This window comes from Dendrobates tinctorius, unplaced genomic scaffold (genome assembly GCF_039654945.1).
Source record: "Dendrobates tinctorius isolate UK_male_01 unplaced genomic scaffold, ASM3965494v1 ptg000256l, whole genome shotgun sequence".
In the NCBI taxonomy this organism is placed as follows: domain Eukaryota; kingdom Metazoa; phylum Chordata; class Amphibia; order Anura; family Dendrobatidae; genus Dendrobates; species Dendrobates tinctorius.
This window is the reverse complement of record NW_027361923.1, coordinates 2606152-2616910: the sequence shown is the minus strand read 5'-3', so window position 1 is coordinate 2616910 and position 10759 is coordinate 2606152.

Here is a 10759-nt window from a genome sequence, read left to right as displayed (position 1 = left end):
AGAATCATCAGTGCCATGTTCTTATCGGAGCTCTTACGCCATCCTGAGCTCCTGGAGAATATAGAAAAATATCACATCTTATTATTGGCTTCAAAGATGAAAAGCTCGGACGAGCTTGAGGTTTGTTGTGCTCTACAAGCTATAGCAAATGCTTGTAAAGGTGCCCCAAGAGAGGTGCATCAGCTCAAAGATGGCATCTTGTTCAGCCTTTGCAGAAAATTATCGGGTCTTCGGAAGGCAGAAGTTGTCATCAAAAGCTTACAAGCCCTATCAAAAATTGTTACGCTGCTGCTAAGTTCAAATATAGGCTGTACATTTGAGATCATTGTCAGTCTTTGTACAAAATATCTGAACCACCCAAACCCACTGATCCAGACATGCGCCACGTCACTATTTGCAGCTCTTGCTGAGAACTGCAACTGGAATAAGAGGGACTTCAGCCGCCACGTCAGGAGTTGCCTACCTGACTTACTGATAAAGTTACACAGTAAAGACCAGCAGCTTAAGGCATCCGGTATTGCAGCCTTATTGCATTGTCTACCTTACATCGGATGTAAGAATGCTGAAGAGCTGTTAAATGCTGGAGGAGCAAAATCCTGCCAAATATATGAACAACTCGGACAAAAAGAACCTTCCTTTCTGGTGAAGATGATAATCCACACTACTGAATTGATGTATACGGTAGAAGAGGTAGACGCTGTCCTGAAACACCTCACCATGATAAGAGACGCTTTACCCTATGATGAACTCTATCAAACAACAGCATTAGGTGACATATTTATGAGGTTGAGGATACGCGCTACCAAGTCATATTCTCCAGTGGTGAGGGAGGCAAGTTTCCATGCCATGGACATCCTGGGTACCAGGTGGAAGCGCTTTAGAACTGCTAAAGTTGCTAAAGTTGGTACACGCATATCTCAGAATTAGTGGAAATAATAGTTTACAAGACTTCAGTATGAAGTAACTGTCAGTAGAAGTCTAAAGAAAATTGTGCACAAAGTGGAGAAGTACTGGAACACTGCTAGCAGGCTCCATCTGCCGCTTTACCACAAAGAGTTAAAGACCCTTCACCAACACAACATGGCAGCGAACGGGCAAAACAGAGCACGACTCCTGGCTCTGGGAAAACTCGAGTGTCTACAGATTTATATATTTTTATATTTATATATTTTTATATTTATATAACTTGAAATAAAGATTATAAAAATAAACTCTTCTTTTGTTTTCCTGCTTATAGAACTAGCCATAAGTTTTCCATATTTCCAAGGTGTCACCATACATTAGAGATAAGCGAATTAATTTGAGTGGAATTCTACTTGAACTTTACAGTAATCTGCATTCTGCAAATGACGGATTTTTTGCAGTTCTCTTCCACGCGGATTCAGCAAAATAGCCAGCACAATGTTTTTCTGAACCATAAAAGGCCATCAAAATGTAAAAAAAAAAATACTTATACACACCTTATCACCCACCTCTCTGGCCCCTCTGCTCCTCACAGAGGCCGCTATCTGCAGACCGGATATAACTACAAGAGAAATGTGCTGTCTTCCAGGTGCAAAAATTAAAGATGTGTCTGACAGGATATCAGGACTCTTCAGACCTACAGATGACTACCCATTCCTGCTACTACATGTGGGGACAAATGACACCGCAAGAAACGACCTGGAAATCATCTGCAGAGACTTTGAAGACTTAGGCAAGAAAGTGAAAGAACTGGGAGTGCAGGTGGTCTTCTCTTCCATCCTCCCAGTGGATGGCCATGGAACAAGGAGGTGGAATAAGATTCTGCAGGTGAACAACTGGCTACGTCGATGGTGCCGTCAGCAACGATTTGGATTTCTGGATCACGGAGTGAACTACTTATACGATGGACTACTTGCTAGAGATGGGGTGCACCTTACGAAGACTGGAAAGCATGTATTTGGAAGTCGCCTTGCTACACTTGTAAGGAGAGCTTTAAACTAGAACAACATGGGAAGGGAAGCAAAAGACCAGAAAAAGCCATACATCTGACAAATGCTATTGAGAACTCTGCTATTAGAAGTGGAAAGGAAGAACAAAGACAAAAGAATCTAATTAATAAAAATATTGGAGAAAGAGAAACCAATCACAAACTAAAATGCTTCTATACTAATGCACAAAGCATGGGCAACAAACAAGGAGAATTGGAACTACTAACACAGGAAAAGAAATATGATGTAAGATGTAATTGGGATCACTGAAACTTGGTGGGACAATACACATGATTGGAATACAAGACTAGAAGGATACAACTTATTTGCAAGAAACAGACTTGATAAACGAGGAGGGGGTGTCGCATTGTATGTTAGAAACACGTATATCTGCACAGAGATTGAAGCTTCAGAGACTGGGAGTTCTGTGGAAACTGTTTGGGAAAGAATACAAGGACAGAACAATGGAAAGGACACCATTGTAGGCATTTACTACAGGCCGCCTGTGCAAGCTGAAGATATGGATGAACTCTTTATGCATCAAATGGCCAAGTTCTCCAAAAAATATGACATAGTTGTCATGGGAGATTTCAACTATCCAGACATTTGTTGGGAATCTCTCTCAGGCAAAACTAACAGGTCAAGGAAATTCTTATCCTCTCTTGCTGACAACTTTATCTTCCAAAAGGTAAGGGAGAAAACAAGGGGAACTGCTACCTTGGATCTAATCCTTCTAAACAGGGAGGAAATGGTTGAGGAGGTAAAAGTGGCTGGGACCCTAGGAGGTAGCGACCATGCTATTTTAGAATTTTGCATTACTAGAGGTGGAAGACCTGTGAAGACTCAGACGTCAAGGTTAGATTTCAGAAAGGCAGATTTTAAGGGATTCAGAAAGAGAATTGGAGGGATCCAATGGCTGGATATCCTTAAAGACAAAAATGTCCAGGAAGGATGGGAAATCTTGAAAAATGAAATTCTCAAAGCACAGTTGTTAACAATTCCGAAAAGAGGGAAGAATAGGAAGCATTTAAGGAAACCAGGATGGATGAACACAGAACTTAAGCACATGCTAAAAAGGAAGAAAAAAATGTTTATAAAATGGAAAGAGGGAGGCATATCTAAAGAAGAATATAATGCTGTCTGCAGAACCTGCAGGGCACAAATCAGATTATCTAAAGCTGAAAATGAACTGAGGCTTGCAAGAGATGTCAAAAGCAATAATAAAGGATTTTGGGGATATGTCAAAAGTAAAAGAAAAGTCAAAGATGCTATAGGATTTTTACAGGATGAAAATGATGAAATGGTAAGACAGGATGTTGAGAAGGCTGAACTTTTAAATTCCTATTTTGCATCTGTTTTCTCTCAGAAAGGAAATGCAATATCAACTGTTATTCGCTGTCCTATTAAGGGAATAGAAGAATCCAGGATATCTATAAACAGAAAGATAGTGAGGAAACACTTAGCTAACCTAAATGAATTCAAGTCTCCAGGTCCAGATGAATTACACCCCAGAGTACTGAAGGAGATAGCAGAAGAAATTTTTGAACCCCTCTCCATAATCTTTGAAAATTCTTGGAGAACAGGAGAAGTGCCAGAAGACTGGAGAAGAGCAAATGTTGTTCCTATCTTCAAAAAGGGGAAGAAGGTGGACCCAGGCAACTATAGGCCGGTGAGTCTGACTTCTATACCAGGAAAGATCTTTGAACAAATTATTAAACAACATGTATGTCAATACCTGGATAAGAATGAAGTGATTAAACAGAGTCAGCATGGGTTTCTAACTAATAAGTCATGTCAGACTAACTTAATTTCCTTCTATGACGGTATCACTGATTGGGTGGATCAAGGAAATGCTGTAGATATAGTATATCTTGACTTCAGCAAAGCATTTGACAAAGTCTCTCATACAATCCTTATTGAAAAAATGACTAAGTATGGAATGGACAAGGCAACTGTTAGGTGGATTCATAACTGGCTTAGTGATCGGACCCAAAGAGTGGTCGTAAATGGCTGCACATCCAGTTGGAAGAATGTCTCAAGTGGGGTACCACAGGGCTCTGTCCTGGGCCCTGTATTGTTCAACATCTTTATCAACGATTTAGATGAAGGAATTGAGGGTAAACTGATTAAATTTGCTGATGACACAAAGCTACGAGGGATAGCTAATACTAGAGAAGAGAGAGAGAGGATTCAAAAAGATTTAAATAAACTGGAGAAGTGGGCAGCAACTAACAGAATGGTTTTTAACAGGGAGAAATGCAAAGTACTACATCTGGGCAATAAAAATGAAAAAAGCATATATAGAATGGGAGGAATAGGGCTAAGTGACAGCACATGTGAAAAAGACTTGGGTATACTAATAGATCACAGACTGAATATGAGTCAACAGTGTGATGCAGCAGCAAAAAAGGCAAATGCAATTCTAGGATGTATTAACAGATGCATACAGTCTAGATCACGTGAAGTCATTATTTCCCTCTACTCCTCTTTGGTCAGACCTCATCTGGAATATTGTGTCCAGTTTTGGGCACCACATTTTAAAAAAGACATCAACAAACTGGAGCAAGTTCAGAAAAGAGCGACCAGAATGGTGACCGGTCTGCAAACCCTGTCTTATGAGGAAAGGTTGCAGGATTTGGGAATGTTTAGTTTGCAAAAGAGAAGACTGAGAGGAGACTTAATAGCTGTCTACAAATATCTAAAGGGCTGTCACATTGTAGAAGGATCAACTTTATTCTCATTTGCACAAGGAAAGACTAGAAGCAATGGGATGAAACTGAATGGGAAGAGACACAGATTAGATATTAGAAAAAACTTTTTGACAGAGTGATCAATGAGTGGAACAGGCTGCCACGAGAAGTGGTGAGTTCTCCTTCAATGGAAGTCTTCAAACAGAGGCTGGACAGACATCTGACTGGGATGATTTAACGAATCCTGCTTTGAGCAGGGGGTTGGACCAGATGGCCCAGGAGGTCCCTTCCAACTCTACGATTCTATGATTCTATTACCCGTCTAGTCCTCCTCGCATCTTCAGATCAGCAACACATGCGATGAGTCCCCCAGGCAGGAATGTATAGCACATGCACACACCATGACCTAGTGACCTTCTCACGTGTCTGTGACTTCTCATGCGACCTTCCCGGGACTCATCAAACCAGGAAGTTGGGTCCCAATATAAGAGACCCAAGGAATTCAACATGAACAGCGGCAAGATAAAGCTGCAATAAGGCCCGGATGGATGATGGTCAGGAAGGAGCGGTTGGAGAGATGAGCTATGAGTATAAGGGTTTTCCTTGTTTTTCCCATATTACGTTTATTACGTATAACAAAGGACATTAAATTAGCTGAGAATATCTTCTCCTTGAATTGAATTTCCAGCAAAAATCTGCATATACCCGTAAATTTTTATTGTGCCAGATATGTTCATTATGATCTTTATTAAACGGTTTCCAGGCAATTCATAATACAAATGTAAAAGGAGAGTATCAGACATGAGATAAGCCACCACAGAAAAAAAACTTCCTTCTTGTTCAAATAAGTACTGTACATTGGTCATTAGTATATCATAAGAGTTTTTTAAAAGGATCATATTCCCAAAAAGTATAAATCATAGAACTAGAAAACACAATACAGCAAAGTCCTACCTCACTGCACATTTCATTTAATAGGAATAGTATCTACTTACTCTTATATCAGGCATTTTGTCTCCTGTCTTTAGTGACACATGAAAAGTAGTGATAAGCGAACGTGCTCCCCACTACTCGGTACTTGCCCGAGTATCACTGTACTCGGTGAGCACCGAGCTTTTCCAGGATTACTCGGCGAGAACTTGGGTCTCCACCCAGCATATTTGGCGGACTTTAGAGACCCAATCACATTGCAGGGATTGTCTGCCAGGCTATGAAACGCCACAGCCATCTTTGTTGTGGTCGTGCAGTGATTGGCTGGCCGCACAGCATCATCACGGGTATAAGAGACCGGTCACTGCCCTGCTTGGCACATTGAGCTCCGGATTGAGAGAGTGTAGGGAGAGGTGCTGCCGATATAGGGTCAGAATTGGGGATTTATTAGTTATTGTGTGGTCTACCATCGTAAACTACTCACATCCAGCTAAACCAAAAGTCCTTCTAAGGCCTAATTCCAGAGTATATAGGTTCCAGTGTTAGGTAGGCAGAGGAGTGTACGTCGCGATATACACAGTGCAAGGCCTGCAGGCACTGTATGTGTGTATATAGAGCATTGCATACATCAAGAGGGTCCATTCCCTTCCTGTGTTCTGGTGCTGCTGCTACCTGTGAGATATATTATTTGTATATAGTGCGAACATATATACCCATAAAAACAATTTTATCATTAGATATTAAAATGTCACCAACCCAGTGTATACCATAACACAAGTCAGCATAGAAAATAACCTGTCTGATACCCTACACTAGTTTGCTGTCCCTTCCTGACAGTGGAGGTTGGCACCCTAGAAGGTGGGACCACACACCGCATCTCAGTACCAGTGCTTTCTGGCTGATGTTTTAGTCACTTTTGAATGTTGGTTGTGCTTTCACATTCATGGTAGCATGATATGGACTCTACAACCCACAGGTAGTGCAGCTCATTCAGGATGGCACATCAATTCGAGCTGTAGCAAGAAGGTTTGTTGTGTCTGTCAGTGTAGTGTCCAGAGGCTGGAGGCGCTACCAGGAGACAGGCCATTACACCAGGAGACGTGGAGGGGGCCGTAGGAGGGCAACAACCCAGCAGCAGGACCGCTACCTCCACCTTTGTTCAAGGAGGAACAGAATGAGCACTGCCAGAGCCCTGCAAAATAACCTCCAGCAGGCCACAAATGTGCATGTGTCTGCACAAACGGTTAGAAACCAAAACCAACTCCATGAGGATGGTTTGAGGGCCTGACGTCCACAGATGGGGGTTGTGCTCACAGCCCAACACCGTGCAGGATGCTTGGCATTTGTCACAGAACACCAGGATTGGCAAATTCGCCACTGTTGCCCTGTGCCCTTCACAGATGAGAGCAGGTTCACACTGAGCACATGTGACAGACGTGACAGAGTCTGGAGACGCTGTGGAGAGTGATCTGCTGCCTGCAACATCCTTCAGCGTGACCGGTTTGGCAGTGGGCCAGTAATGGTTTGGGGTGGCATTTCTTTGGAGAGCCACACTGCCCACCATCTGCTCACCAGAGGTAGCCTGACTGCCATTAGGTACCGAGATGAGATCGTCAGACCCCTTGTGAGACCATATGCTGGTGCATGCGGTTGTCCCTGGGTTCCTCCTAATGCAGGACAATGCCAGACCTCATGTGGCTGGATTGTGTCAGCAATTCCTGCAAGATGAAGGCATTGAAGCTATTGACTGGCCCGCCTGTTCCCCAGACCTGAATCCGATTGGACACATCTGGGACAGCCTGTCTCGCTCCATCCACCAACGTCACATTGCACCACAGACTGTTCAGGAGTTGACGGATGCTTTAGTCCAGGTCTGGGAGGAGATCTCTCAGGAGAACATCTGCATCCTCATCAGGAGCATGCCCAGGAGATGTAGGGAGATCATACAGGCACATGGAGGCCACACACAATACTGAGCATCATTTTGACTTGTTTCCACTTTAATTTTGTCTTGTTTTGATTTTCAATTTGACTTGTTTCCACTTTCATTTTGGGGGTCTCTCCAAATCCAGGCCTCCACTGGTTCAAAAATTTGATTTCCATTGATCATTTTTGTGTGATTATGTTGACAGCACATTCAACTTTGTATAGAACAAAGTATTCAATGAGAATATTTGATTTATTTAGATCTAGGATGTGTTATTTGAGTGTTCCCTTTATTTTTTTGAGCAGTGTATATGTATTTATATTGTAAGAAAAAGAAAAAATAGGATGGCACTCACCGTTCATGTGAATCAAATCACTTTATTTCACATACACAAGGCATCGGCATAGGCACGGGAGCAATGTGCTGGAAGACGGACAACAGCCGTTTCGCGCTCAATACGCTTCAACAGGTTCTGGCCTCTAGAGCATAGGACCTGTTCAAGCGTATTGAGCGCGAAACGGCTGTTGTCCGTCTTCCAGCACATTGCTCCCGTGCCTATACCGATGCCTTGTGTATGTGAAATAAAGTGATTTGATTCACATGAACGGTGAGTGCCATCCTATTTTTTCTTTTTCTTCACAATGAAATGTTCTGTTTTTTCCAATATGGGATTGAGCACCCGTTCCAAGTGGGATTAAGGTGTTTTTTTATTAATGTGAAAAATATATGTGGTATTTTTCCACACAACGGTGCCGGATATCTATTTTCTCAATTTATGTATATATATATATATATATATATATATATATATATATATATATATATACACAGTTGTGCTCAAACGTTTTCATACCCCGGCAGAATTTTTGCTTTCTTGGCCTTTTTTCAGAGATAACACCAAAACTTATTCTCCACTCATGGTTAGTGGTTTGGTGAATCCATTTATTGTCAAACTACTGTGTTTTCTATTTTTAATTCATGATAGCCTATACTATATTAGTATTTCATGTATGCTAATCTACTGTATGAAGTATGGCCTGCAGATGGGCTTCTTCGAATTAATGAAATAATATAGTAATTATACAATGTAGTGAATTCCAAAAATCAAAAAGACAGAAACACTTTTTTTGGTTACTTCGCCTTCCCCCCAAGAAAATAAAATAAAAGGACCCAAAACAGACACAAAACCAGATAAAGAAGCCCTCACACAATTCTATCAACCAAAAAATAAATAAGTTTGATCTCTTGGATTGCAAGAAAGAAAAATAAAAAATATTCGAAGAAGACAAAAGTGAAAAATCGAAAGCGGAAAAGAAGAGTCCAATAGGAATCTGTCACCCTAGATCCCGAACAAACCTGGAGCTGGTCCTGGTCACAGAGGTCTGAGTCCTACCCAGGCCATCAGCAATATGTCATCACGACTAATCAAGGAAATGCGCCTTCTACAAATTCTAGCTATTCAGCTAATAGACTGTATGAGCACGTGTGGTCCTAGTGACGGTCTTTACTTCTTTAATCACCGGATGAAATCTATTACTTGGAAAATTGCCAGGATTTTATTTCTTTCATCCCTATTTGAGCCACCATCATTATCAGCTGCTTTATAAGGGGCAGAAAATGAGAGAAAAAGTATCGGTTATTCCGCTGCATTGTGACATCATCACTTACCATATATGGAAGCGGACAGTGATGTCACACAGGTGAGTGATGTCACAATAGAGCGGAACCTATAAACACTCCGTCCCATCTCACTGGCTCAGACTTGGTATTTGTTTGTCTCCTGACTGCACTTACCTAGATCTTCTTGTGGATTAGTGATTTACTTGCGAATTACTTGTGGAATTGCGAATTATTTGTGAATTAGAGAATTTCTTCTGGATTATTCTGAAGATCACTGACTGAGGAGTCGTCTCCATTTGGAGGTAAATCTATTTTGTGCTGTTATTTCTAAAACTAAATGTTTTCTCCCATCATTATTTCTCTTGTACCTTGGTGTATGGGAAGCGGCCATTGCCCCTAGAGATGAGTAACTCGTCAGGCACAAATCACGGCACAATACAACAGATAAACTGATTTCACCAATTTTGTTTTTAAAAACATTTATTTTACCATAAATTTTATTGTAAAATATGAAAAAAAAAATAATTTGATAATATGATTGTTCAGGTCAATTCAATCAAATAGGAAATAGATAACATGTATAGGGGGTTTTTACTGTTTACGTGCTTTAAAAAAATTCTGAACCTTTTAAAAAAATTGTTTTGTACTTTTATTTTTGGCATAAAATATTTTTTTTCCGGCAATGGAGCTTTATGAGATGTTGTCTATTGCGGGACAAGCTGGCACTTTTATTCATTTTTTTGGGATATATATTGTATTTTGAACTATATTTATTACATTTTTTGTGGGAGACCCAGCAACAAGAAAAATGGTAATTTGGGCTTTTTAATTTTTTTTTTTTTTTGCAACATTTATCACATAGGTTTAAAAATGATATATTTTAATAAATCGACCTTTTATTGGTTAGTAGTAGAATAATGTCCACAAAGTGCCTCCAACTATTTACAAGGGTGACGGGGGCGCTATTGTGCATGCTACATAATGTACCCTGCTGCCATTGTGCTGCTAGAATAGAGGTCATGCCTCCGTGGCTCGGGCTGCATGAATTAGGTTACCGGCTCCCTACAGAAATAAATAATAGGAATAATAATGGCAGCCGGCTATCTACTTTGTATGGGGACAAGGCAAGCTGCACCATGTAATATGGCACCGTGTATTATTGCACCATATTATGGCACAATGTATTATTGCACGGTGAATTATGGCATAATACTTTTTTCATCTCCTTCAGATCCTATTCCTGACTCTGTCTGGTCCAGGACCACAGAGGGGACGTCAGTCACCACCTACAGAAGCTGAGAAGAGAACGTCAGCGTGTACAGGACTCAGCAGAGCCGGACATCTTTAGAGTGAGTATAATGGCGGAGGTGCCGGCTCCGGGTCCTTCTTCCTTACACTAGTTAGATAAGTGGAAGAGGCCGGACCACGGCTGTCGGCACCGACCACTGAGTTAGGCCAGGATTGCACCTGACAACCTGCGGCATGTAAGGCCTATCAGTCGGCTACTTGTTGGCTGATCGCCGGTCATTTAGGAGCCCATTTAGGGATTTCTGTACACTCAGAACTGGGGAAAAAAATAAATTGGCAAAAACGAATCTGTTACTTATATTGTAGGTTGGAATATCACTCTACTGCTTGAA